Source organism: Rattus norvegicus, chromosome 10 (assembly GCF_021556685.1).
Source record: "Rattus norvegicus strain SHRSP/BbbUtx chromosome 10, alternate assembly SHRSP_T2T, whole genome shotgun sequence".
In the NCBI taxonomy this organism is placed as follows: domain Eukaryota; kingdom Metazoa; phylum Chordata; class Mammalia; order Rodentia; family Muridae; genus Rattus; species Rattus norvegicus.
The window spans coordinates 49165583-49188533 of NC_141543.1; the positions used below are offsets into that span (position 1 = coordinate 49165583).

Consider the following 22951-nt stretch of genomic DNA (forward strand, 5'->3'; position numbering starts at 1 on the left):
ACACACACACATAAATACATATACACTCACACACATCAACACACACATACACTCACTTATATACCTTTGAATTTTTACTTCACTTCCTCTAGATTTTTTAAGTTGTATATATTTCAAGGACAAATACTAATACATTTCAGTAGTCATGGGTGACACAATCATTTCAAATATCTGAAAAATGCTTCCCAATTTCATGTTGCCACTTTAGAACCGTTTCTTTATATTTTCATTTATTCATGTAATATGTCTATTATTTCTTTCACCTTAGCCAATTCCTGTCAGAACTTCTTCAACCTCCTTATCCACTCACTTTGTCCTACCAGCCCAACACAATGTACTTTCTATTAAAAAGGAATACCAAAATCAAACAAACAAACAAACAAAAAAGTCATTGAACAAGCAGAGTCCATCTTGTGTTGCCGAGCTACACCTAAGCAGTGGCAGTTGACTTTGCTCTATATAACATCTTGGTACAACACTAATCTATTTCACATAGTGTGTGTATTTCAAGGTGAAGTTCTTTCACAGCTGTTCTATGTTTTTTCTTTCATAAAATACTATATTAGAATTCTAGGATGCCCTCTTGACAACACTTTTAGCATCCTTTCCCATGACTTTTTTCTTTAAACTTTTATAAGTTTTTAAGTCACCATTTGAGATTTGGAATCTTGAGAATGAGGTACATTACTAACAGAACCACCTGCTGCTACAAAGTCTTTCTATGGGAGATCCAGTCTGTAATGTTTAGTTAATGTGATACATAAGTTGGTCTTACAATAATCATATTAAAATATAGCCAATGTAAAAAGTAGTGTGTATTAACAATGTGAACTCTTTTAGCATACTACAAAAATGGAACAAAAGGTGTGATAAAAATCTTCTGCCTTTAAAATTCATACTCATACAGTTGGTCTGTTTGCTGTTTGCAAGGTCTTTTTCCTCACTACTCAATTCTCAAAACAGTAAAACGTTTCAGTCTCATGGAAATCCTACCATTACCTTTGTGATTCAGGAATGATTACTACCTGAACTCAGATAGTCAAGGTCAAATACATGCCAAGAAATAAAACCATTTCACTCCATTTCACCAGGTATCCAGAAACACTTGTTGTCAATGCATCATTCCCCTCCAGGAATGGAGAAGCCCAGTTTGGTGTGAATATACAAAAATTTCAGTTCTACAGATTTTATTCAAAAATTTTTAAACAGTAATCAAAAATAAAAGGCACTAAGTAAAATTCAACCTTGTGATTTTATTTTACATTGTGTTATTTTATGTATATGGACATTTGATGCTATGGATGTCTGTGCAACACTTGTGTACCTAGTACCCATGGAAACCAGAATCAAGTATTAGATTCCCCAGGAATAGCAGTTACAGACAGTCGTGAGCTCCCATGTATGCTCAGGGATTTGAAATAGGGCCCTCTAAGAATAACCAATGCTCTTAATCCTGAAGCCTTCTTTCCAATTCCAACCAATTGATTCCTTATGTCATTGTAACTTTTTCCATATTATTTTTACAGGAATAAGTTAAACTCCCAAGGACTGCAAACATCTATGCAGATAAAACAAGACCCCTAATTCCTCTTTATGATTAAAATTGAGAGGTAACATAAAGAATCATTAAAAAATTATAGTGTATTGGGTCAACTCTGCTCTTTTACGTTTTTACAAAAGATAAAAGCATAAAACACAGGATATGAGAGAGTGTCTTTGAGATAGTCCAGAACTCTATCCCATGTAATAAATGTCATTTTCCTCCTCAAGGACAGTCCACCCCAGACCATGACATTTCCAGGTTATACCTGCTTTGCTGCTTTCATCTAAGTCATGGAGATAGGAAACCACAGCTGTGGGACAGACTTCACCTTGGTTGGTCTTTTCCAGTATGGACACATGGATATTTTCCTCTTCACAGTCATCACCCTCCTCTTTGCAGTGGCTCTCATAGGAAACATCACACTGGTCCACCTCATCAGGCTGGACCGAATACTCCACACCCCCATGTACTTCCTCCTCAGCCAGCTCTCCATCATCGACATGATATACATCTCCACCACTGTGCCCAAAATGGCAGCTAACTTCCTGTCAGACACCAAGACCATTTCCTTTCTGGGATGTGCCATCCAAACCTTTGTGTTTCTGACCCTGGGTGGGTCTGAAGCCCTCCTGCTGGGTTTCATGTCCTATGACAGGTATATAGTCATCTGCCAGCCCTTGCACTACCCTGTGCTCATGAGCAGGAAGATCTGCTGCTCTATTATCACCAGTGCCTGGAGCAGCAGCTCCATCACTGCATTAATGCACATAATCTATTTATTTCAACTTCCATTCTGTGGATCTAGGATTGTTAACCACTTTTTCTGTGAGATTCCATCTCTTCTGCCACTGGTGTGTGAAGACACATCCCAATATGAGCATACAGTCCTCCTGAGTGGCCTTGTCATTCTGTTGTTACCCTTCCTGGCCATCCTAGCTTCCTATGCTCGGGTGTTGGTTGTTGTATTCCAAATGGGTTCAGGGAAAGGACAGAGTATAGCAGTGTCCACCTGCTCCTCACACTTGACCGTGGCCAGCCTGTTTTATATCACTGGTCTCTGCACCTACACCCAACCACACACTTTGCATTCTCCTGGGAGGGACAACGTGGTGGCTGTGATCTATTCAATTGCCACCCCTGTTCTGAACCCATTCATCTAAAGCCTGAGGAACAAGGAGGTCATGGGGGCTCCCCATGACAAGTAGGATGATGGATAATGACGTGGGATTTTGGGTTGCCTTGTGTACTGATCTATATGCTGGTCTTTACACTCTCTGGGATTATTTTGGCACTGATCTTTTGGTGGAAGACCATCAACTTGTCTCACTGACTGAACAAGAGCATGAACCTTTGCACACACAGTGTCACACTGAGTTGATGGTTTGAATCTGAATGTTGGCTCCTCAGGAGATGGAAGGGCTTTGTCCCTGGACCTGGCATCTCTGGCTCCCTGTCAGGATGGGTTGGCTTCCCACAGAGCCTTCTGCCCTGATGACAGGCACCATGATTCTCAGCCTGTGGGAATCAATACAAGTGCCTGGTCTACACTTGCCTCCCTCTTGCTCTGGAAGCTCTTTCTGCAGTTTATGTGTACAGGTGTATCTGTATAATTATTTTACATAAATACAACTATTTCATTGGTTTACCATTGTAAACAAAACAGTTAATTATGCATGTATTTCTCTTTTTAAAATGTGACATATTTTAAGGACATTTCTGAAACAGGAGAGGGAGCCAACATAATGCTTGCTTTGATGCTTATGTGACTATTACCACCTGAAAAAAGATTTCCAAGCTCTTAAAGGGTTTGGAACCCCATAGGAAGAACAACAATATCAACCCACCATATCCCTCTGAGTACCGAGCAACCTGACCACCAGCTAAAAGGTACAAATGGAGGAACCCATGACTCCACTCACAATATATCACAGGACTACATTGTCTGGCATCATAAGGAAAAGAGGCCCTTGGTATTGTTAAGGCTTGATATCCCAGTGTAGGAAAATGCCAGGGTTGGGAGTGGGTGTGTGGGCAGAGAGCACCCTAATAGACAGAGGGGGTTCAGGAATAGTTGGTGGGTTCTGGAGGGGAAGAGAGGAGAGGGGACAACATTTGAAATATAAACACATAAAATATCCAATAAAAAGATATCCAAGCTCTTCTACGATGTTTAAAACTGTCTTCCTAACTCCCTTTCATAATACCATTCCCCAAAATTCACTAATGACCTTATAATAAACATTGTCAATGCATCAGTCTGTCAGTATGCACTCTGTGTCTTTACATGAACACATTTATATTGGTCTTTCCTGTTTCAATTTATGTTGATGACCCATGATAACTTTTATGATAAGGACATTTAGAGAAACAGAGCCAGAATGCTTCTGTTTTAGAAATCCATAGACAATGTCTCTATTTTGTCCATGGCCAATATACAATAAATTCTGAGAGCAATGGTGTTTCAAGAAATTTTGTAATACATTTTTACGATCAAGATTATATGTATGTGTTTATGTATGTATGTATGTATGTATGTATGTATGTATGTATGTATGTAGCTATGTAGCGGTTCTATGTAGTCTCGGTTGTCCTGGAGCTCCCTATGTGGAACACAATGGCCTCAAACTCACTGAATCTCCCTTGCCTCTGCCTCCTAAGTATTGCAATAAAAGTTCTGAGCCAGCAGGCACAGATTTTTAAAGAACAATCACTAGCATTTGGTTTTCTTGCAATTTCAAGTCACAGATGCTTTTGAGCAAATATGTGGGTGCTGGAACTCAAACACAGGTCCTGGGGAGGAGCAGTCCATGCTCTTAACTGTTGATCCAGCTTTCTAGGGCCCCTGCATTCTCAAAATAATCAATCATTGTCATGTAGTCAAAGAAACAAGAAATGAAATCTTCTATGCAACTAAGAACTGGTGCATAAAATTCTCAGTATTTTAATTCTCAGTATTAAAATATATATGTTGTGAGCCAAGAGTGGTGGCATGCCATTACTAGCACTGCTGCTCTTCCAGAGGACTTGAGTTCAAATCCTAGCACCCTTGTAAGGTAGCTCACGATTGTCTGAAGCTCCAACTCCAGAGTATCTGACGTTTCTGGGCTCCAAACACTAATATGCATATCCACATCTATACCCACACTTATACATAAATAAAATAATAAAAAATGTTCTGGAATATTTTAGAGATGCCTTCTTGCTTCTCTGTAATTGTTGTCAATAATTAGAGTGATAATTTAATGACACATAGAAACACCTGTTCTGGCACTAATAAAAATGAATTGCATCTGTTGTCTATCTGTGGTATCCCATTTCCCTAGCTTGGCTCCCTTTTTTGCCTCACTGGGAGAAGAATCACCTAGCCCTGCACAGAGGTTGCATACCACAGTGGGCAGATAACCTGAGTACCTCAACACTCTCAGAGGAGAAGAGGAAGGGAAAGTTGGATGGCTTTGTGAAGGGAAGCAAAATTCTGGATGCAAAATGAATAAATAAATTGGAAAAAGAATTTATTTCACAAGTTGTGTATGCACACAATAGTGTATGTAATTATATATATATTTATTTTATACACTGGATATGAATACATACACATCTGTAACAATAATGATAAAAAGAGGCTATTGAAAACAGTAAGTGTGGAATCAGTTTAGGGCAGTAAAGGAAAGTACAGTAAAAAGCAGTACAATTCTGAAGTGAAAGGGAACATAGCCAGAGATACACTACAGTGGAGAAAAAACATGCTTGCAAAAGGCATGGATTATTTAACAGAAATCTAAGTGTCAGGCACAGGATACCTCCCTAAACTGTCTTAGGTTTATAGTTCTGTAACAAAACACCATGTCTGTCATCTGTCACTAGAGAGAAGGCTCAGTGGTTAAGAGCACAATCCATTCTTCCAAAGGATCTGGGTTCAATTTCCAACACAAAATCACAGCTCAAAACTGCCGGTAACTTTATTTGAAAGGAATTTGCACCATCACACCAATGCAGATAAAATTAAAGTAAAAAAAAGAAGAATTGCATCCTCCATGAATGGCTTGCTTTTGCTGTTTAATTTTCTTGCCATTAATGTAATCCATGAACTCACTCTAAACTGAAAGACTGAGGTTGCTAAATGTCCTCAATAATGTCACCTCTGTGTCCCAAGATATGAACACTTAGACAAAAAGAAAGAACCATTGTGCTTTAAAAATCCACATATAGGCTCTCTGCTCCCAAACCCCGTGGGAGAGAGCCCTCACTGCCTGGTCAGGTGGGCACTCCTGAGACTGCAGAGCGGAAGAGACCACCAACACTGCCCACCCCTGCCCACATCCCTGGCCCAAGAGGAAACTATATACGGCCTCTGGGTTCCTGTAGAGGAGGGCCCAGGAGCAGCAGGTCCGCTGCATCTGAGACACCGCCGGAACCTGAAGGGACCGACCGGATAAACAGTTCTCTGCATCCAAATCCCATGGGAGGGAGAGCTAAACCTTCAGAGAGGCAGACACGCCTGGGAAACCAGAAGATACTGCACTCTGCACACATTACTGATTCCAGGAGAAAACACCAAACACCATCTGGAACCCTGGTGCACGGAAGCTCCCAGAAAGGGCAGCGCAGACCATCCTGGTTGCTGTGGCCGCAGAGAGCTCATAAGCAACACCCCATGAGCAAACTTGAGCCTCGGGACCACAGGTAAGACCAACTTTTCTGCTGCAAGCGACCTGCCTGGTGAACTCAAGGCACAGGCCCACAGGAACAGCTGAAGACCTGTAGATAGGAAAAACTACACACCCGAAAGCAGAAAACTCTGTCCCCATAACTGGCTGAAAGGAAACAGGAAAACAGGTCTACAGCACTCCTGAAACACAGGCTTATAGGACAGTCTAGTCAATGTCAGAAATAGCAGAACAAAGTAACACTAGTGATAATCTGATGGCGAGTGGCAAGCACAGGAACCCAAGCAACAGAAACCAAGACTACATGGCATCATCAGAGCCCAATTCTCCCACCAAAGCAAACACGGAATATCCAAACACGCCAGAAAAGCAAGATCTAGTTTCAAAATCATATTTGATCATGATGCTGGAGGACTTCAAGAAAGACATGAGGAACTCCCTTAAAGAACAAGTAGAAGCCTACAGAGAGGAATGGCAAAAATCCCTAAAGGAATTCCAGGAAAACATAAATAAACAAGTAGAAGCCAATAGAGAGGAGTCACAAAAATCCCTGAAAGAATTCCAGGAAAACACAATCAAACAGTTGAAGGAATTAAAAATGGAAATAGAAGCAATAAAGAAAGAACACATGGAAACAACCCTGGATATAGAAAACCAAAAGAAGAGACAAGGAGCTGTAGATAGGAGCTTCACCAACAGAATACAAGAGATGGAAGAGAGAACCTCAGTAGCAGAAGATTCCATAGAAATCATCTACTCAACTGTCAAAGATAATGTAAAGCGGAAAAAACTACTGGTCCAAAACATACAGGAAATCCAGGACTCAATGAGAAGATCAAACCTAAGGATAATAGGTATAGAAGAGAGTGAAGACTCCCAGCTCAAAGGACCAGTAAATATCTTCAACAAAATCATAGAAGAAAACTTCCCTAACCTAAAATAAGAGATACCCATAAGCATACAAGAAGCCTACAGAACTCCAGATAGATTGGAGCAGAAAAGAAACTCCTCCCATCACATAATAGTCAAAACACCAAACGCACAAAATAAAGAAAGAATATTAAAAGCAATAGGGGAAAAGGTCAAGTAACATATAAAGGCAGACCTATCAGAATCACACCAGACTTTTCGCCAGAAACTATGAAGGCCAGAAGATCCTGGACAGATGTCATACAAACCCTAAGAGAACACAAATGCCAGCCCAGGTTATTGTATCCTGCAAAACTCTCAATTAAGATAGATGGAGAAACCAAGATATTCCATGACAAAACCAAATTTACACAATATCGTTCTACAAATCCAGCACTACAAAGGATAATAAATGGTAAAGCCCAACATACGGAGGCAAGCTATACCCTAGAAGAAGCAAGAAACTAATCGTCTAGGCAACAAAACAAAGAGAAGAAAAGCACACAAACATAACCTCACATCCAAATATGAATATAACAGGAAGCAATAATCACTATTGCTCAATATCTCTCAACATCAATGGCCTCAACTCCCCAATAAAAAGACATAGATTAACAAACTGGATACGCAACGAGGACCCTGCATTCTGCTGCCTACAGGAAACACACCTCAGAGACAAAGACAGACACTACCTCAGAGTGAAAGGCTGGAAAACAACTTTCCAAGCAAATGGTCAGAAGAAACAAGCTGGAGTAGCCATTCTAATATCAAATAAAATCAATTTTCAACTAAAATTCATCAAAAAAGAATAGGAAGGACACTTCATATTCATCAAAGGAAAAATCCACCAAGATGAACTCTCAATCCTAAATATCTATGCCCCAAATACAAGGGCACCTACATACGTAAAAGAAACCTTACTAAAGCTCAAAACACACATTGCACCTCACACAATAATAGTAGGAGATTTCAACACCTCACTCTCATCAATGGACAGATCATGGAAACAGAAATTAAACAGAGACGTGGACAGACTAAGAGAAGTCATGAGCCAAATAGCTTAACAGATATTTATAGAACATTCTATCCTAAAGCAAAAGGATATACCTTCTTCTCAGCTCCTCATGGTACTTTCTCCAAAATTGACCATATAATTGGTCAAAAAACGGGCCTCAACAGGTACATAAAGATAGAAATAATCACATGCCTGCTATCAGTCCACCACGGCCTAAAGCTGGACTTCAATAACAATAAGGGAAGAATGCCCACACATACGTGGAAATGGAACAATGCTCTACTCAATGATAACCTGGTCAAGGAAGAAATACAGAAAGAAACTAAAGACTTTTTAGAATTTAATGAAAATGATGGTACAACATACCCAAACTTATGGGACACAATAAAACCTGTGCTAAGAGGAAAACTGATAGTGCTGAGTGCCTGCAGAAAGAAACAGGAAAGAACATATGTCACCACCTTGACAGCACACCTAAAAGCTCTAGAACAAAAAGAAGCAAATACACCCAGGAGGAGTAGAAGTCAGGAAATAATCAAACTCAGAGCTGAAATCAACCAAGTCGAAATAAAAAGGACCATAGAAAGAATCAACAGAACCAAAAGTTGGTTCTTTGAGAAAATCAACAAGATAGATAAACCCTTAGCCAGACTAACGAGAGGACACAGAGAGTGTGTCCAAATTAACAAAATCAGAAATGAAAAGGGAGACATAACTACAGATTCAGAGAAAATTAAAAAAAATCATCAGATCTTGCTATAAAAGCCTATATTCAACAAAACTTGAAAATCTGCAGGAAATGGACAATTTCCTAGACAGAAACCAGGTACCGAAGTTAAATCAGGAACAGATAAACCAGTTAAACAACCCCATAACTCCCAAGGAAATAGAAGCAGCTATTAAAGGTCTCCCAACCAAAAAGAGCCCAGGTCCAGACGGGTTTAGTGCAGAATTCTATCAGACCTTCATAGAAGACCTCATCCAATAATATCCAAACTATTCCACAAAATTGAAACAGATGGAGCACTACCGAATTCCTTCTATGAAGCCACAATTACTCTTATACCTAAACCACACAAAGACCCAACAAAGAAAGAGAACTTCAGACCAATTTCCCTTATGAATATCATCACAAAAATACTCAGTAAAATTCTGGGAAACCGAGTCCAAGAGCACATCAAAACAGTCATCCACCATGATCAAGTAGGCTTCATCCCAGGCATGCAGGGATGGTTTAATATATGGAAAACCATCAACGTGATCCATTATATAAACAAACTGAAAGAACAAAACCACATGATCATTTCATTAGATGCTGAGAAAGCATTTGACAAAATTCAACACCCCTTCATGATAAAAGTCCTGGAAAGAATAGGAATTCAAGGCCCATACCTAAACGTAGAAAAAGCCATATACAGCAAACCAGTTGCTAACATTAAACTAAATGGAGAGAAACTTGAAACAATCCCACTAAAATCAGGGAGTAGACAAGGCTGCCCACTCTCTCCCTACTTATTCAATATAGTTCTTGAAGTTCTAGCCAGAGCAATCAGACAACAAAAGGAGGTCAAGGGGATACAGATCGGAAAAGAAGAAGTCAAAATATCACTATTTGCAGATGATATGATAGTATATTTAAGTGATCCCAAAAGTTCCAACAGAGAACTACTAAAGCTGGTAAACAACTTCAGCAAAGTGGCTGGGTATAAAATTAACTCAAATAAATCAGTAGCCTTCCTCTACACAAAAGAGAAACAAGCCAGGAAAGAAATTAGGGAAACGACACCCTTCATAATAGACCCAAATAATATAAAGTACCTCGGTGTGACTTTAACCAAGCAAGTAAAAGATCTGTACAATAAGAACTTCAAGACTCTGAAGAAAAAAAATTGAAGAAGACCTCACAAGATGGAAAGATCTCCCATGCTCATGGATTGGCAGGATTAATATAGTAAAAATGGCCATTCTACCAAAAGCGATCTACAGATTCAATGCAATCCCCATCAAAATACCAATCCAATTCTTCAAAGAGTTAGACAGAACAATTTGCAAATTCATCTGGAATAACAAAAAACCCAGGATAGCTAAAACTATCCTCAACAATAAAAGGACTTCAGGGGGAATCACTATCCCTGAACTCAAGTAGTATTACAGAGCAATAGTGATAAAAACTGCATGGTATTGGTACAGAGACAGACAGATAGACCAATGGAACAGAATTGAAGACCCAGAAATGAACCCACACACCTATGGGCACTTGATTTTTGACAAAGGAGCCAAAACCATCCAATGGAAAAAAGATAGCATTTTCAGCAAATGGTGCTGGTTCAACTGGAGGTCAACATGTAGAAGAATGCAGATCGATCCATGCTTATCACCCTGTACAAAGCTTAAGTCCAAGTGGATAAAGGACCTCCACATCAAACCTGATACACTCAAACTAATAGAAGAAAAACTAGGGAAGCATCTGGAACACATGGGCACTGGACAAAATTTCTGAACAAAACACCAATGGCTTTTGCTCTAAGATCAAGAATCGACAAATGGGATCTCATAAAACTGCAAAGCTTCTGTAAGGCAAAGGACACTGTGGTTAGGACAAAATGGCAACCAACAGATTGGGAAAAGATCTTTACCAATCCTACAACAGATAGAGGCCTTATATCCAAAATATACAAAGAACTCAAGAAGTTAGACCGCAGGGAGAGAAATAACCCTATTAAAAAATGGGGTTCAGAGCTAAACAAAGAATTCACAGCTGAGGAATGCCGAATGGCTGAGAAACACCTAAAGAAATGTTCAACATCTTTAGTCATAAGGGAAATGCAAATCAAAACAACTCTGAGATTTCACCTCACACCAGTGAGAATGGCTAAGATCAAAAACTTAGGTGACAGCAAATGCTGGCGAGGATGGGGAGAAAGAGGAACACTCCTCCATTGTTTGTGTGATTGCAGACTGGTAAAACCATTCTGGAAATCAGTCTGGAGGTTCCTCAGAAAATTGGACATTGAACTGCCTGAGGATCCAGCTATACCTCTCTTGGGCATATACCCAAAAGATGCCCCAACATATAAAAAAAACACGTGCTCCACTATGTTCATAGCAGCCTAATTTATAATAGCCAGAAGCTGGAAAGAACCCAGATGCCCTTCAACAGAGGAATGGATACAGAAAATGTGGTACATCTACACAATGGAATATTACTCAGCTATCAAAAACAATGACTGTATGAAATTCGTAGGCAAATGTTTGGAACTGGAAAATATCATATTGAGTGAGGTAACCCAATCACAGAAAAACACATGGTATGCACTCATTGATAAGTGGCTATTAGCCCAAATGCTTGAATTACCCTAGATGCCTAGAACAAATGAAACTCAAGACGGATGATCAAAATATGAATGCTTCACTCCTTCTTTAAAAGTGGAACAAGAATACCCTTGGCAGGGAATAGAGAGGCAAAGATTAAAACAGACACAGAAGGGACACCCATTCAGAGCCTGCCCCACATGTGGCCCATACATATACAGCCACCCAATTAGACAAGATGGATGAAGCAAAGAAGTGCAGGCCGACAGGAGCCGGATGTAGATCGCTCCTGAGAGACACAGCCAGAATACAGCAAATACAGAGGCGAATGCCAGCAGCAAACCACTGAACTGAGAACGGGACCTCCGTTGAAGGAATCAGAGAAAGAACTGGAAGAACTTGAAGGAGCTCGAGACCCCTTATGAGCAACAATGCCAAGCAACCAGAGCTTCCAGGGACTAAGCCACTACCTAAAGACTATACATGGACTGACCCTGGACTCTGACCTCATAGGTAGCAATGAATAGCCTAGTAAGATCACCAGTGGAAGGGGAAGCCCTTGGTCCTGCTAAGACTGAACGTGATTGTTGGGGGGAGGGCGGCAATGGGGGTATGATGGGGAGGGGAACACCCATAAAGAAGGGGAGGGGGAGCAATTAGGGGGATGATTGCCCAGAAACCGGGAAAGGGAATAACACTCAAAATGTAAATAAGAAATACTCAAGTTAATAAAAAAAAAGTAAAAAAAAATCCACATATAAAATAATATAAAATAAATACCAGCAGTAATAATGTTATTTCAAGCAAATTTCTTTTATGTATCCTGACTATACTGGAGCTTCCTATGTTGACCAGAATGGCCTCAGACTATTTGGGGAAATATGCCAGCATGCACAGATTTTAAGAAACAATCAATAGTTTTGTTTTAATTTAAATTTATAGATGATTGTGAGCCACCATGGAGACACTGGGAATCAAACCTGTGTCCCCTGGAAGAGCAGTCAGTGCTCTTAGCATTGATACAGCTTTCTAGAGCTCCGACATTATTAAATGGTCCAAGCATTGTCATAAAGCCAAGATCGAATAAAGAAAAACTTGTATTAACCTATGTACTGGTGTAAGTAACATGAGAAGAAATTCTCAGTATTAAAACACATATGTTGTGGGGCTAGAGTGATGGAGTAGCTATTAATAGCACTTGCTTCTCCCAGAGGAATTGAGTTCAAATCCCAGCACTTTTGTAAGGTAGCTCCCAACTCTCTGTTGCTCCAACTCCATCTTATGTGAGGTCTATGGACTCCAGTGGTGCTTATATTCACATATCCACATCCACACCCACACTTGTACATAATGATAATAACAATAAAATATATGATATGAAATATTTTAGAGATTCCTTGTAATTGGTGTGATAATTAGAGTGATAATTTTGATAACACAGAGAAACACCTCTTTTGGCACTAATGAAAATGCATTGCATCTGTTTTCAGTGTGGGATACCATTCCCCTAACTGTGCTGACTTGTCTGGCCTCAGTGGAAAGAAGATCCACCCTGCCCTTGTGAGACTTGATGTTCCATGGTGAGGGGTTATGCAAGGGGTACTGTGCCTGCTCAGACAAGAAGAGGAAAGGAGATAGTGGAGGAATTGTGTGATTGGGAAATGGGACCTGGAAGCAATCAGTGAAGTGTTTGTTTCAGCCTGATGAGATGAATCACATGAGGTTGCCTATGAGAGCCACTGCAAAGAGGAGGGCAATGACTGTGAAGTGGAAGGTGTCTGTGTGTCCATACTGGAAAAGACCAACCAAGGTGAAATCTGTCCTACAGCTGTGGTTTCCTGTCTCCATGGCTTAGAAGGAACCATCAGAGCAGGTACAATCTGGAAAGGGCATGGACTGGTGAGGACTCTCCTTGAGGACACATCTCTAGAATAGCTGTAGGGCACTTTCTTCTATCCTTGTTTTAAACTTCCATTTATTGAAAAACAGTTATTTTACTTATTTTTATTTATTTTAATTTGGCAAAATGGGTAAGAGTTACACATTCTAATGTAAGACTTTTCTGTTTCAAAGGGTGCATGGAGAATGCATGCATAAAACCATGGGATCCACTTCTCTATCCCTTTCAATTCTCCTACATTTTCCCCTGTTTGAAGCCTCCAAGCTCTTCAGGATCAAGGTCTTCATAAATACAAATCCCTGAGCTCTTTCTAAGGCATTCATGTCACAGTCACCTTTTTTTAACCACAGGAAGTTCTTGAGAAAGGCTTAGTTAAATGTTTTAACACAAGTATGTATAACTCAAGTTAGTTTGGTGACACCATGGCAAATCATTAAATCACAATTTTGTTAATAATGTACAGTCAATCATCAAGACACCCAGGATCTGGAAAAACAGTGCAACTAGGGACATAAAACTAGCAATTTGCTCACAGGGAAAGTTAAAAAAAATCAAGTCAACAGTAGAATTAAACGTACCATGTACTATACAAATATTTATTGTATTTTAGAAATGCATTTGAACCTTGTGCATATTAAAAGATGGTAGAATATAATTATACAATAACTTTCATTTTAAAAAAATGAAGTCAAAACAAGAAAGATGTGTTTCCATACCCCAAGAAAGAACCCTGTGGCTCTGCCAGCTCCTGCTCCTTCAGGGGGAGAATTTGCTAGACTACCATACTTTGCTCCCATGCGGGAACATTTAATTTCAGCTTTCATCCCTAAAACTGTGAGATGGTTACACTCTGCACAGCCTGGGTAACTTGGCTGCACACATTTTAAAATGCACATATTTTAAAGCAATATCTGGAACTGAGTCTAGCCTGGAATGAACCAAAATCAGAACATGGGCCAACAGGAGAAGGATGCAATGAGATGAAGAAGGTGATGCCAGTTAGACATACTGAACCAGCAGGGTGGGATGAGTTGTGTCTTCTCATCAATTCTCACTCAGTTCTGCTTCACTTCAGTCTTGAGTGGCTTCAGGGCACCTTGTCAGAGGAAGGAATGAACTGGGAACCAAACTTCTGTTCCCCACCCACCTGAGCCTTCCTTGCACATGGCAGAGAATGATGGGCACTTTACACCAAATGTCTATGGAAATGGGGTTTGTGTCATATCCTAGGATAACCCATTCAATAGTGACTGTGGTCTACACACCCTCTTTGTTGTAGATAAATCTTCTCTCTAGAAAGTTTACAGGAAAACACACCTGTAAACCCTAACTGCCTGACATGTCACCCCCCACTGAAAGACAGATGCTAGGTTGTACAGCTATGCCTTCCTTGCTGACCTTTTAAATGAAATTATGATATTTGTGATCATTTTATAACAAACACATGGAAAAGAAAAGTGATGTGCTCTTAGGAATGAATCCCCTCGAGTGAGGTCATCTGATGTAGGAAGGCTACTCTCCCATGGCCACCAATCTTAACTGTATTTTAGGAACTATGCCTAATCTATGAATTTGGAAGTTGTTGCTTTTGACTTACATAAACAGATCTTCAGTCGGCAGTACAAACTTGAGTGGAAAGTAGATTTGAAATAAAAATGCTGTCATTTTTCCCATCCTGGCAAATGTTTAGAATGTCACCAAGGGTCTGGCTTCCTGATGAAGGTTGGGACTCACATGGGTCTCAGTCCTAATCTGAAAACTAGTCTCTCATCTACTTTAAACACACTGTGTACAGATCATGTGCTTCATTAGAGCTGGTTTCTGCATTCTTCCATTTCAGAAAAGCATTTGAAATAGAGTTCAGAATTAATGCTGAAATTTTCTTTGAATTAGTAACAGTCACAATTGGAAGTTTGAAAACTCTGTTTCTGATGTTCATGTGAGATACACACAGTTTCTCATAAGCAATGAACTGAAATGTAGAGATAACCCAAAACAACTGTATGATACTTTACAAGTTCAATATCCCAGGCTTTAGTAAGTTCCAGCCAGTGTTCATTTATTTTTTGAGTAGGGGAGCAACTGATGTCTTTGAGTTGATTTTATATCCAGCCACTTTGATGAAGTTGTTTAACAGCAGTAGAATTTCTCCAGTAGAATTTTGTGGATTGCTCATGTATACTACCATAGCATCTAAAAGGAGTGATACCTAGACTACATCTTCCTTTCCAATTTGTATCCCCTTGATATCTTTTTGTTTTCTTCTTGCTCTAGGTAGAACTTCAAGGAATATATAGAGAGAATAGGTACATCTTCCTTGGGGTAGAGAGTCTCCCTGAACCAGGATATCATGTTTTCTCAAGTACCCAGTACCCCTTTATGCACCAGTCATCCTCCTGTCTCTCACATTAGGATCTTGGGTACAGGTGTGAACAGGATGCCAGTCTTGTTACACGGGTGCTAAGACTCCAGTGTACATCCTCATGATTGCACTCACTCTGCTGAGCCACCTCACCAGTCTATGGTTTTGTTACTGAATATTGTTGTCTGTAGAATGACCAGGCCCCTCTGCAAACCCTAGTGTCTCTAACATGAATTAATGGACTCCTCAAAATATACTGGACTCTGTTTTCTACTTCTTAAGATCCGAAACTATCTATAGGTTTTTTTTCACATTCTAGATGTACTTTCAGCATAGATTTCCTATCCAAACTCTTGGTTAGCATTTATTGAAAATGAACATTCCTGTCATAGGCACTGTTGTAAAGTGTTGAATAGTGCATTTGCTGGCAACCTATGACTCAGTTGTCCTATGAGCTTGAAGCCACATAGACATCCTCTGAATCCCAACACCTGTTGTCACTCAGTCCGTGCACCTGCTTCTTCTCATTTTCCACATGAGGAATGGTCACTGATGCCACCACAGTGTGCAAGAACATTCATTCCATTCAATCTTACTGCAACTCCCTTCAATTAAATAATTTGATTGTAACAGGGGTAGCTGAAATGGGCACTTAGAAATAGCCCAATTCATTCTCCATGGGATACAATGAAATATCAGCACCAGGTACTCTGGGAAGATTGAGTCTACTTCAGTTTTCAAGATGGTTTTCAGGGATAGAGGGAATATTAGAACATACCAAAGCCTTGGTTATTTGACTCCTAAAATATCATATAGTTCCTTTGGGTTATCTATACACTTCAGTTCATTGCTTATGAGCAACTGTGTGTATCTCACATGAACATTGGAACCAGAGTCTCAAATGTTCAATTCTGACTGTAACTTATTGGAACAAAACTTTTGAGCATCAATTCTGAACTCTATTTTAAATGCTTTACTAAAATGGAATGCAGAACCAGCTCTAATGAAGCACATGTTCTGTACACAGTGTGTTTAATTGTGGATGAGAGACTAGTTTTCCCAGAAGGAATGATACAGAACCCCCATGTGTCCCAACCTTCATCGTGTAGCCAAATCCTTGGAGAGAGGCAAAGCATTTACGAAGATGAGAAAAATGACAGTGTTTTTATTTCAATTCTACTTTCCACTCAAGATTTTACTCCTGACTGAAGGTCTGTTTATATAAGGCGAAAACAATGACTTCCAAATTCATAGCCTAGACATAGTTCCTAAAATATGGTTGAGATTAGAGACCATGGTTGTGTAGACTTTTGTTATTAGAAGAGTTGTCTCCTTGAAGTCCTTTCACAGAGCACATCACTTTCCTTTTCTATGTGTTCAGTATAAAGTGATCACAAATATCATAATTGAATTATAAAATCTTTGAGAAAAGCATAGATGTACTATTTGGTAACCCTGTCTCAGTAGGGGTTAACTGTTAGGAAGTCAGCCTCTGCAGGTCTGTTTCCCTGTAAACATCCTAGAGAGAAAACTTTCTGCAACAAAGAGGCCATATAGACCACAGATGATTTAAAATTGAGTGTGTTATGCTAGGAATCAACACACAGTCTGTATACCTAAACATCGAGAGGAAAGTGCCCATTGTTCTCTACCATGTGTAATGCTAAGGTATATGGGGAACAGAAGATCAACTCCTAGCTCATTCCTTCAGGTGACAAGGAGCTCTGCATCCAGAGAAGCACGGAAGTGAAGAGAACTGCGTGAGAATTGTTGAGAAGATACAACTCGCCCCATGCTGCTGGTTCAGGTACGTCTAACTGGCATCACCTTTTACAGCACACTGTATCCTTTTCTTGTTGGCTCATGTTCTGAGTTTGATTCATTCCAGGCTAGAATCAGTTCTAAATATTGCTTTAAAAATATGTGCATTGAGAAGGTGTGTGAAGCCACGTTACCCAGGCTCTGCAGACTATAACCCATCTCACAGTTTTAAGAATGAGAGCTGAGGCTCAATGTTCTGACACTGGAGCACAGGTGTGGTAGTCTAGCAAATTTTCAGAAATTTTTGGAAATTTTAGCTTCTCCCCGTGAAGGAACAGGAGCTGGCAAAGTCACAGGGTTCTTTCTTGTGGAATGGAAATACGTCTTTCTTGTTTTGACCTCAGTTTTTAAAACTAAAATTATTGTATAGTTAGTCCATCATATTGCTGATATGCATGAGATTCTATAACATTTCTTAAGTACAATAAATATTTGTAGAATATTCAGTACATTTATTTCTTCTGTTGACTCTTTTTTTTTTTACTTTCCCAGTAAGATAATTGCTATCTCCATGTTTCTAGTTGGACCATTTGTTCAGGTCCTGGGTGCATTAATGAGTTACTGTACAGGGTTAAACCATTCCATGATGGAATGACTGACACATCTGTGTTCAAATTCATATTAAAGATGCTGGTGAGTGGTGCACACCTGTGAGAAAAGGCAGCGCTGTAGTGGAGACATCCCCAAGCTGCTGCTCCTTAGGTTGATAGTGGGCCCCTTGCTGAGTCGTGATGGTCAGGAAAAATGCTGCATTACCTCATCTCTCTCTCTCTGTGAGGTCTGGGATTCACTAGCAGTGAAGATCAAATGGAAAAGAAGATGTGTGGCTGAATTCATGCCGCTGTTGAAGCTGTGACCTCACAGGCAGTTAGATCTGTAGCAGCACCCTAGAGCTGTGGGGCAAGACCCTGCAATGTGCTTAGTATGATTATAGGTGTAATCTTAAACACTGTTTCTGCGTGGTTTTTAAAAATCATTTTGATTGTAATTTACTAATCATTGAGGTAGAGTGAGTTGACTTGTTGCATGGTAATCTTCAGGTAGCTAATTTATCCTCTGCTGAGTTCAATTAATCCATGTAAGACTAGGAATTTATTTCAGGGTTTCCCTGCCCTGCAACAAGCCTCTGATTGACACACTATTTCATAGTGAGTGTGAGATGGTGCAATCTTGTAATCCTAACACATGGAAGACAGAGGTAAGCCCATAACAGGATTGTGAATGTATGCTTGATTCATGGTGTTGAAAACCAGCTACAAAAAATGGGTCAAAAATTGTAAATGAGTTTTTTTCATACCTTCATCTGTTAAAGAGGTAATCGTGACAGAATTTGTTAGATAGGACTCGGGGTGTGCCTGTTGCTCTGGACTTCTCAAGACATCCCAGCCAACACAAAGGAAAGATCAACTTCTGAAACATGCTGTATGTAAGATGACCTGAAGGTTACAACTTCTGGAGGGGAAGAGAATTCAGGATTTGCTGATGCTGCTGTGGGCTTAAGAGGTGGAGAAACCTGACTAGGTAATTTTCAACACATTCACCCAACCTCTGTCCTCATTTGTGAAGGGAAGAGAATGGCAAACATGGCTTGTCTAGCTCCGGAGATTTAGAAGACACAGTTTCTGAGGGGCTCAGTGTGACTGATATTCCTGATCATCCAAGGTCAGAGCACACATGACATCATGTTGCAGGACAATCATCTCAGCACGTGGGTATAAGAGGCAAGAGAATTACAGATTCAAGATAAGTGTAGGTCCTATCTAGTCTGGGTCACAGAATAAAACCTTGTACTTAATAAAAAGATTTCAAGCAGAATAGTGGCATAGCACTTGGCTAGGCATTTCTAATGTTTGTAGCTAGAACTACAGAAACACACACACACAAACACACATACACTCACACACACACTCACAAACACACATACACACTATATTGATAGATAGATAGATGGATAGATAGATAGATAGATAGATAGATAGATAGATAGATAGATAGATAGATATTACATACATAGCAGATTCATTTTGTCTTAGAATCATGGACTCAGGAAATGTTTCCAAGTGCTTATTAGAAACATGGAACTTTCAGTCACCAATGTATTAAAAGCTAAGACAAATAATCCACCTCCATGAAGAAAAAAATTCCAGTATAAATATGAATATATGATCATCATAATTTCTTCTTGATGATTTCATGAAATGATGACAATGTTTGCCATCCTCTTCCCTTCACCACAAATGAGCAAAGAAATTTGCTGAGTGTTTGAACATTACCTCAGCAGGTTTCTCCACCTCTAAAGACAAAAGACATTCTGCTTCAGCAGGAGCAGCATGAACACACACACACACACACACACAAACAAATACATATACACTCACACACATGAACACACACATATACACTCACATAAATATCTTTTTAATAGTATTTTATTTTAATTTTCTTGGATATTTTATGTATTTACATTTAAGGTTATTCCCCTTCCCCTGCCTCCATGAGGACAGTCCCAGGCCCACCCACCCACTCCCACCCCAACATCATGGCACTCCCCTACATTGGGGAAATGAGGCTTCACAGGATCAAGGCTTTTTCCTCTCAATGTTGTTGGACAATTCCACCCTCAACTACATATATGGCTGGAGTCAAGGGACCTTTCAGTGCACTCAATGGTTGATGGTTTAGTCCCTGGGAGCTCTAGTGGGGTCTGGTTGGTTGATACCTTTGTTCTTCCTATGGTGTTGCAAAAACTCTTTCATCTACTTCAGACTTTTCTCTAACTTCTCCATTAGGGTCCCCTTGTTCAGTCCAATGGTTAGCTGCAAGCAACCTCACGTGTATCAGTAGGGCTCTGGCAGAGGCTCTCAGGGGACACCTATATCTGGATCCTGTCAGCAAGTACTTCGGGGCAACAGCAATAGTGACTGGGTTTGGTGGCGGCACATGGGACAAATTCCCAGGTGGAGCAGTCTCTGGATGACCCTTTCTTCAGTTCCTGTGCCACTCTTTGTCCCTGTATTTGTCTCATGAGTATTTTTGTTCTTCCTTCTAAGAAGGAATGAAGCATCCATATTTTGGTCTTCCTTCTTCTTAAGCTTCATATTATCTGTGATTTTTTTTTAGTTATTCCAAGCTTTTGGGCTAATACCCACTTATCAGTGAGTGCATACCATGTGTATTCTTTTGTGACTGGGTTACCTCACTCAGGGTGATATTTTCTAGTTTCATCCATTTGCCTAATAATTTCATGTAGTCATTGTTTTTAATAGCTGAGTAGTACTCCATTGTGTAAATGTGCCACATTTTCTTTCAACTCCTCTGTTGAAGGACATCTGTGTTGTTTCCACCTTCCAGCTATTATAAATAATGGTGCTAGGAACATACTGGAGCATTTAATATTTATTTCATTTACCTAGATTTTTTCAATTGTATATCTTTCAAGGAAAAGTGCTAATACATTGCAGTTGCCATGGATGGCAGTATCATTTCAAATATCTGAAAAATGCTTCCCATTTCCTTGTTGCCACTTTGGAACCATTTCTGTCTGTTTTCATTTATTCATGTAATATACTTCTATTATTTCTTTCACTTTAGCCAACCCCTGTCAGAACTTCAAACTTCCTATCCACTCACTTTGTCCTACCAACCCAACACAATGAACTTTCTACTAAAAAGGAAAACCAAAATCAAACAAAAAAAAAAGTCATTGAACAAGCAGAGTCCACCTTGTGTTGCCGAGCTACACCTAAGCAGTGGCAGTTGACTTTGCTTTACATAACAGTTTGGTACAACACTAATCTATTTCACATAGTATGTGTATTTCAAGGTGAAGTTCTCTCACAGTTATTCTATTTTTTTCTCTTCCATAAAATACTATATTAGAATTTTCTAGGACGCCCTCTTGACAACACTTTTAGCATCCTTTCCCATGACTTTTTTATCTGAAATTTTATGAGTTTTTAAGTCAAAGTTTGAGATTTGGAATCTTGAGAATGAGGTCCATTACTAACAGAACCATCTGCTGCCACAGAGTCTTTCTATGGGAGATCCAGTCTGTAGTGTCTAGTTAATGTGATACATAAGTTGGTCTTACAACAATCATATTAAAATATAGCCAATGTAAAAAAAAAAAGTGGTGTGTATTAACAATGTCTCTTAGGATACTACAAAATGGAACAAAAGGTGTGATAAAATTCTTCTGTTTTTATAATTCTAACTCATACAGTTGGCCTGTTTGCTGTTTGCAAGGTCTTTTTCCTCACTACTCAATTCTCAAAACAGTAAAATGGAAGTTTCAGTTTCATGGAAATCCTACCATTACCTTTGTGATTCAGGAATGATTACTGCCTGAAGTCAAATAGTCCAGGTCAAATACATGCCAAGAAATACAACTATTTCACGCCATTTCACCAAGTATCTAGAAATACTGTAGTCAAGGCATCATTCCCCTCCAAGTATGGAGAAGCCCAGTTTGGTGTGAATATACAACAAAAATTTCAATTCTACAGATTTTATTTAAAAGTGTTTGAACAGTAATCAAAAATGAAAGGCACTAATTTGCTTTTACTTTGTTATTTTATGTATACAGACATTTGATGCTATGTATGTCTGTGCAACACTTGTGTATCTAGTATAGTACCCATGGAAGACAGAATCAAGTATTAGATTCCCCTGGAACAGTGTGCAGGGACTTGAAATAGGGCCCCCTACGAATAACCAATGTTCTTAATCCCAAAACCTTCTTTCCAACTTCACCCAATTGATCCCTTATGTCATTGTAACTATTTCCATAAATTATTTACATGAATAAGTTAAAATTCCAGGACTGCAAACGTCTAGGCAGATAAAACAAGACCCTTAATTCTGCTTTATATTTAAAATTGAGAGGTAAAATAAAGAATCATTAAAAATTATAGTGCATTGGATCAACTCTGCTCTATTTACGTAGTCAAAAATGTGAGAGAACTTAGAGAATGTTTTCCCTGACAAGACATAGGTTCCAATGAAGAGAATCTACTGAGGGGAAGTACATTTTTGAAAACAAAGCAGATAAACAAATTGCCATTTGCACTTTAATATTGCTGTCTTGAAAAACCTTATTGTAGTTCATAAAGATCTTGAGAAGGAAGAGCTTTCACTTCAAACCTGAGAAATGACCAGGAGAAGAAAAGGATTAATGCACGCACTGTACATGGTTTCTTGGGTATTTATAAGTCTTACATCAGAGTATGTAACTATTATCTGTTGTGCAAAAGTAGAACAAATATAAATAACTGAAATGCTAGTTTTTACAAACGATAACAGCATAAAACACAGGATATGAGACTCTACCCATGTAAAAAATGTCATTTTTCTCTGCAAGGACAGTCCTCACCAGACCATGACATTTCCAGATTATACTTGCTTTGCTCATTCCATCTAAGTC

At 39.4% G+C, this 22951-nt stretch overlaps 1 pseudogene; it reads left to right on the forward strand.

The window, feature by feature from the left end:
• The first annotated feature begins 1833 nt into the window (after positions 1-1833).
• Or2ak4f (olfactory receptor family 2 subfamily AK member 4F) lies at positions 1834-2748 on the forward strand (annotated as a pseudogene).
• The last annotated feature ends 20203 nt before the right edge of the window (positions 2749-22951 follow it).